Source organism: Eleutherodactylus coqui, chromosome 2 (genome assembly GCF_035609145.1).
Source record: "Eleutherodactylus coqui strain aEleCoq1 chromosome 2, aEleCoq1.hap1, whole genome shotgun sequence".
In the NCBI taxonomy this organism is placed as follows: Eukaryota; Metazoa; Chordata; class Amphibia; order Anura; family Eleutherodactylidae; genus Eleutherodactylus; species Eleutherodactylus coqui.
Window position 1 is genome coordinate 56,607,452 of NC_089838.1, and position 6,886 is coordinate 56,614,337.

Genomic DNA, 6,886 nt, shown 5'->3' on the forward strand with positions numbered 1-6,886 from the left:
CGTTGCTGATCGGCCTCCCCTGCAGCAGACTCTACCCTCTCCAATCTATCCTGAATGCCGCAGCCCAGCTGATATTCCTGTCCAGCCGCTACTCGGACGCCTCTGCCCTGTGCCAGTCACTGCACTGGCTGCCTGTTAAATACAGAATTCAATTCAAACTTACTACCCTAATCCACAAAGCCCTCCACAGTGCAGCGCCCCCCTATATTGCCTCCCTCATCTCAATCCATCACCCAGCCCGGGCTCTCCGCTCGGCAAACGAAACTAGACTGCACACCCCTCTAATTCGAACTTCTCACTCCCGCCTCCAAGACTTCTCCAGAGCAGCACCAGCCCTCTGGAACGCATTACCAAAGGATACCCGGGCAATCCAGGACTCGAAAAACTTCAGGCATGCTCTAAAAACGCACCTTTTCAGGGAGGCATACCGCATACCCTAAACCGACTCCTCTGTATGCCACCTGATAACATGCTCCCTGACCTACTGACTGCAATCCCTGCTAGCTGTCATAAACCGCTCCTGCAGTCATACTGTTTCTGCCGTCACACGGCCAAACATCTGACCATTGCCTGTGTATAGAATCCCTCACTCTCCACCCCACCATACCGTGCACATCTCCAGCCCTTTACCTTCTGTATCCCCCCCATTACTTGTAGTATGTAAGCTCGTTGGAGCAGGACCCTTCCCTATTGTTTCCACCAACTGATTACGATTGTAACCGTGGTTCTGTAATTTTTTGTACTTTTGTCTTTCTGTATTCCCCCTGTCTATGTAAGCGCTGCGGAATATGTTGGCGCTATACAAATAAAGATTATTATTATTATTATTATTATTATTAAATGATCACGCACATTGTACATCTGACAGGACATACCATGTCTTCACAAAAATACATTGTAGTGCATGGTCACTTGATGAGATCATGCACAACCTGTCATTCTAACCATATTCAAGCATCTGGACAAAAGTACATTGTACCAGATATAACATGTCCTCACAAAAGTACATTGAACTAATAATGACCCAAGTAAAAATCATTGGCAAAAGTCACATGATCACTTCACTACCTAATCACAAAAGTACATTGATACCTTTCTATTATCATTCTCTCAGCTCAATCGTGTCCCACGCGTATCTCACCATATATAAGAACAGCATAGGCCCATAAAACCCATCCTATCCATCACTGCTTCTAACCATTTCCAAGAGAGGTTGTCGATCGCCTTATCTGCATCTATTGTGAGCAAAACCTGAAAGGGGTGATCCAATGGTTTAATTGTAATGTCATTGAGAATTGTCAGGATTTTTCTTATATATCTGATAGCAAATCTTTCCTTCACAATCCTAGATTTCAGAGGTGAAATCACCTGTGGCATTATGTTGGCAAGTCAATCTGCCATAATTTTCACCATCAATTTCAAATCAATATTTATCAGGGATATTGCTCTATAGGCCTTTGCATTGATGGGATCTTTACTAGGTTTAGGGAATATTTGAATATGGGCTGTGCTACTCTCAGGATGGTATGGGATTTTTCGGTATATATCCATTAAATTAGGTTTCTAGTCATGGAGTCGTCTGATCTTTAAAGGGGTTGTCCCGTGAAATCAAGTGGGGTTATACACTTCTGTATGGCCATATTAATGCACTTTGTAATGTACATCGTGCATTAAATATGAGCCATACAGAAGTTATTCACTTACCCACTCCGTTGCTGGCGTCCCCGTCTCCATAGCTCCGTCTAATTTCTGTTTCTTCTGGCTTCTTTAGACGCGCTTGCGCTGTCCGGTCTTCTGCTCGTGCTCGCGCCGCAGAGCTGGTCTTCTCCGCATCATCGTAGCTCCGCCTCCGACACGTGGTGCCGATCAGCTAATTAGGTGGCTGTAATCGGCAGTGGAACGCAAGACATCCTCGGTGCACCATGGGAGAAGACCCGCGGTGCACCATGGGAGAAAACCGCGATGCATCATTGGAAAAGGACCGGCAGCCATCTTTAAAAGAAGAAAAGAAGAAACTGCCCAAACGGGGATGCAGTTAAGCGATTTAAAAAAAAAAAAAAATAACAAAGGAATTCTTTTTAACGGGGCACAATGTGGGGGTAGGTAGAAAAAAAATTTGGATTTCGCCGCGGGACAACACCTTTAAGGATTTTAAGAAATTTGCCCGTATACTCATTCGGTTCTGGGGCTTTGTTATTTTTCAAATTTGAAATGGCGTCTTTTATTTCTATCTGTGATAGGGGAGAATTTAGAAGAGGGCATTGTTTCTCAGACAGAGAAGGCAACAAAATGCCAGAATGGATATCTACTTTTCAGCAGAGTAGATATCTGAGGGCATCTGAGGGTATTGGATTTTGAGTGTATGATTGTGAATAAAATTAAAAGAAAATATCTTTTTTGGGGGGGTTGAGAGTGTATTTTGCCGAGTTGGGCTTTCAGATCTGAGATATTTGATGTACCAAACGGTCCTCTTGCTAAATTGACCATAAGTTTACCTGCCTTGCTCCCAAATTTGAATAAGTGTGACTCTTTATGCGAGTGCGATAATTGTTCTCGTTGCTGTAGCCATAGTTATTAAGCAGAAGGAGAAAGAGGTATAGCAAGAAATGACTCTACCCACAAAGAATAGAGCAGAGGAGAAAGAGGTACAGCAAGAAATGACTCTACCCACAAAGAATAGAGCAGAGGAGAAAGAGGTACAGCAAGAAATGACTCTACCCACAAAGAAATGTGTAGTAAGCAAACAGAGTCCTCTTCAGTGGAGAAACAGAAGTGCTGTTGCGAAGAAGAAAAGGAGAATGCTGGCTGTGGGGAATTCCGTATTGTGAAGAGAAATATGATGTCATAGGCATCACAGAAACTTGGTGGAATCATACACATGATTAGAATACAAGGCTTGCGGTGTGCAGTCACATAGATTTCTTGTGGGGTGCGTGTGCGGACACAGACTTCCTGCGGGGTGCGTCTGCAGTCACATAGACTTCCTGCGGGGTGCGTGTGCGGTCACATAGACTTCTGGTGGGGTGCGTGTGCGGTCACAGACTTCTTGTGGGGTGCGTGTGCGGTTACATAGACCTCTTGTGGGGTGCGTGTGCGGTCACATAGACTTCTTGTGGGGTGGGTGTGCGGTCACATAGACTTCTTGTGGGGTGGGTGTAGGTCACATAGACTTCTTGTGGGGTGCGTGTGCGGTCACATTGACTTCTTGTGGGGTGCGTGTGCGGTCACATAAACTTCTTGTAGGGTGCGTGTGCGGTCACAGACTTCTTGCGTAGTGGGTGTGCAGTCACATAAACTTCTTGCGGGGCACGTATGCGGTCACATAGACTTTTGGTGGAGGTGGGTTTGCGGTCACATAGACTTCTTGTGGGGTGGGTGTGCGGTCACATAGACTTCTTGCAAGGTGCGTGTACGGTCACAGACTTCTTGTGGGGTGGTTGTGTGGTCACATAGACTTCTGGCAGAGGTGGGTGTGTGGTCACATAGACTTCTTGTGTGGTGGGTGTGCAGTCACATGGACTTCTTGTGGGGTGTGTGTGCGGTCACAAACTTCTTGCGGGGTGCGTGTGCGGTCACATAGACTTCTTGTGAGGTGGTTGTGCGGTCACATAGACTTCTGGCAGAGGTGGGTGTGCGGTCACATAGACTTCTTGTGGGGTGGGTGTGCGGTCACATAGACTTCTTGTGGGGTGGGGGTGCGGTCACATAGACTTCTTGTGGGGTGGGGGTGCGGTCACAGACTTCTTGTGGGGTGGGTGTGCGGTCACAGACTTCTGGCGGAGGTGGGTGTGCTTTCGCATAGACTTCTGGCGGAGGTGCATGTGCTTTCACATAGACTTCTGGCGGAGGTGGATGTGCTTTCACATAGACTTCTGGCGGAGGTGGATGTGCTTTCAAAAAGACTTCTGGCAGAGGTGGATGTTCTTTCACATAGACTTCTGGCGGAGGTGGATGCAAGAGTGCACTTTGGGGGGGGCTGTGGGAGGGCATTGTGGGGGGGGGGGACTGTGGGAGGGCATTGTGGCGGGTGACACTGGAGGGGGGAACTGTGGTGGGGGCATTGTAGGGGGTGCACTCTGGAGGGGCATGTGTGTGGTGGGGGCACTGAGGAGGTGTACTGTGGAGGGCACAGTGGGGAGGTCATTGTGGGGGGGTGCACTGTATGTGGGCACTTTGGGGGTGCATTGTGTGTGGACACTGAAGGGGGGACTGTGGGGGGGAGCACTGGAGGGGGGGACTGTGGGGGGGCAGAGTGGAGGGGGCACTGTGAGGGGGGGGCATGTGTGTGGGCACTAGAGGGGCACTGTGTGTGGGTACTGTGAGGGGGGGCATGTGTGTGTGTGTCATGCTTGGTGCTACTTTCACTTTCAATAAGCAGAGGATCGCGATCCTCTGCTTATTGAAAGTGCTGCTACAGATCAGGATCTCTTGCTACTGCAGTGACAGCTGTAGCAGGAGATTCCTTCATCTCCCCAGCATATCCCCTCATCACTGGACGCTGTGACACTGTTGTCACAGTGTCCAGTGATGAGGGGACATGCCGGGGAGATGAAGGAATCTCCTGCTAACAGCTGTCATAGCAGTAGCAGGAGATTGCACTGCTCTGTCATTGCTTTGAATGGAGCCGCCAGGTGCCGGCTCCATTCAAAGCAGTGAAGCGTGCCTGACGCCGCTCCTTCAGTCATGTGACCGGCATCCTTGGGAGCGCGCACGCTGAGGAGAGAGAGGCAGCAGTGCATGATGGGAACTACCCAGTGGCGCCATCTTTAAAAAGTTCTTCAGGCAAGCTTTATAAGGGGAAGAAAAGGAATAAAAAGGTGAGGAAAATATCATTTTTTATGGGAAAGGCTGTTGTGTGTGATGCTTCTACTCTACAGGGCGTTCATGGGGGAAAAAAATTAGTTTGGGGGGCGGGACAACCCCTTTAACAACATCGAGGGGCTCTGAATCTTTTAGCTTACTATCCCATGATTCTGCAAGCCCACTATACATCAACTCCTGAGCTAATATATCATAAGGACCCTCGGACCAGCCGGGGATGTCTATTTGCTGTTCAATTTTAACGTTTTTGGTTTTTGTAAACATATTGTTGTCTTACTGGCAAAATGCCAACTGGTGAAATTTTGCACAGAGGTCCCCCTTACTGCGGGACACCACCCTGCAAACTGGCACCAATTTCCCGAGTCCTGCCTTAAAGTTACAGTACTTATAAAATTTTGGCAACATGCCAATGGACTCAATAGGGACTACTTACTGCAACTATCAATGTGTAATAACTATTATTACTCTATCACTTACCAAAGCAAAGTTATAACCATTTGAACCCCTTGGCAATGGGCCAAAAATTTAACACTGCTGTCAGCAACCCCCCGTGCACTGAGAATCACTGTGACAATACTAAATTATGCAGTAACACAACCTTACGAAAAGACAACAATATCCTGCCATCGACTACGCCAATTAATGTCTTACCTGCTCGAGATTTAGCAATTCTACAGCCTCATTAGCAGACAAACTAAGCAAACTGAGATAGTTTTGAGGTAAAGCAAATATAAATCACGAGTTTATTCACTCTTTAGTATATAAATTTAAGTGAAACTGTTAATTAACATATAAAGAATACAGATCACATGGGTAACAAAGATAAACATCAATACATCACCGGATACTGTAGCATCACTCCGCAATCGGGGGATCTCTAGGTACGATTGGTAGGAGGAAACCGGAAACACGCCAGCATGTCTGCTAGGCCACAAGTTGAGTCCCAGAATTCCCCTGGAAATTCTCCTCCTTATATACTACTTTTAGAGATGAGCGAACGTACTCGTCCGAGCTTGATGCTCGTTTGACTATTAGGGTGTTCGAGATGCTCGTTACTCGAGACGAGCACCACGCGATGTTCGAGTTACTTTCACTTTCATCTCTGAGACATTTGCGCGCTTTTCTGGCCAATAGAATGACAGGGAAGGCATTACAACTTCCTCCTGTGATGTTCCAGCCCTATCCCACCCCCCTGCAGTGAGTGGCTGGGGAGATCAGGTGTCACCCGAGTATTTAAATCTGCCCCGCCCGCCGCTCGCCACAGATGCATTCTGACATAGATCAGGAAAAGTGCTGCTGATGCTGATGCTGCTATAGGGAGAGTGTTAGGTGTAATATTAGGCTTCAAGAACCCCAACGGTCCTTCTTAGGGCCACATCTGACCGTGTGCAGTACTGTTGAGGCTTCTTTTAGCAGTGTTGCACTTTTTTTTTTTTGTATATCGGGCGTGCAGAGCATTGCGTCCTCAGTCTGCAGAGCTCCAAGTACGCAGCCACGCACCCGCACGCTCAAGCGTTAAATGTGCACATAGCCAAATTGATCAGCCTGGAGATGTTGCCGTATAGGCTTGTGGAAAAGGAGGCTTTCAAAAACATGATGGCGGCGGCGGCCCTGTGTTACTCGGTTCCCAGTCGCCACTACTTTTCCCGATGTGCCGTCCCAGCCCTGCACGACCACGTCTCCCGCAACATTGTACGCGCCCTCACCAACGCGGTTACTGCCAAGGTCCACTTAACAATGGACACGTGGACAAGCACAGGCGGGCAGGGCCACTATATCTCCCTGACGGCACATTGGGTGAATTTAGTGGAGGCTGGGACCGAGTCAGAGCCTGGGACCGCTCACGTCCTACCCACCCCCAGAATTGCGGGCCCCAAATTGGTGCTGGTATCTGCAGCGGTGTATGCTTCCTCCACTAAACCACCCTCCTCCTCCTCCTACGCAACCTCTGTCTTGCAATCAAGATGTGTCAGCAGCAGCACGTCGCCAGCAGTCGGTGTCGCGCGGCGTGGCAGCACAGCGGTGGGCAAGCGTCAGCAGGCCGTGCTGAAACTACTCAGCTTAG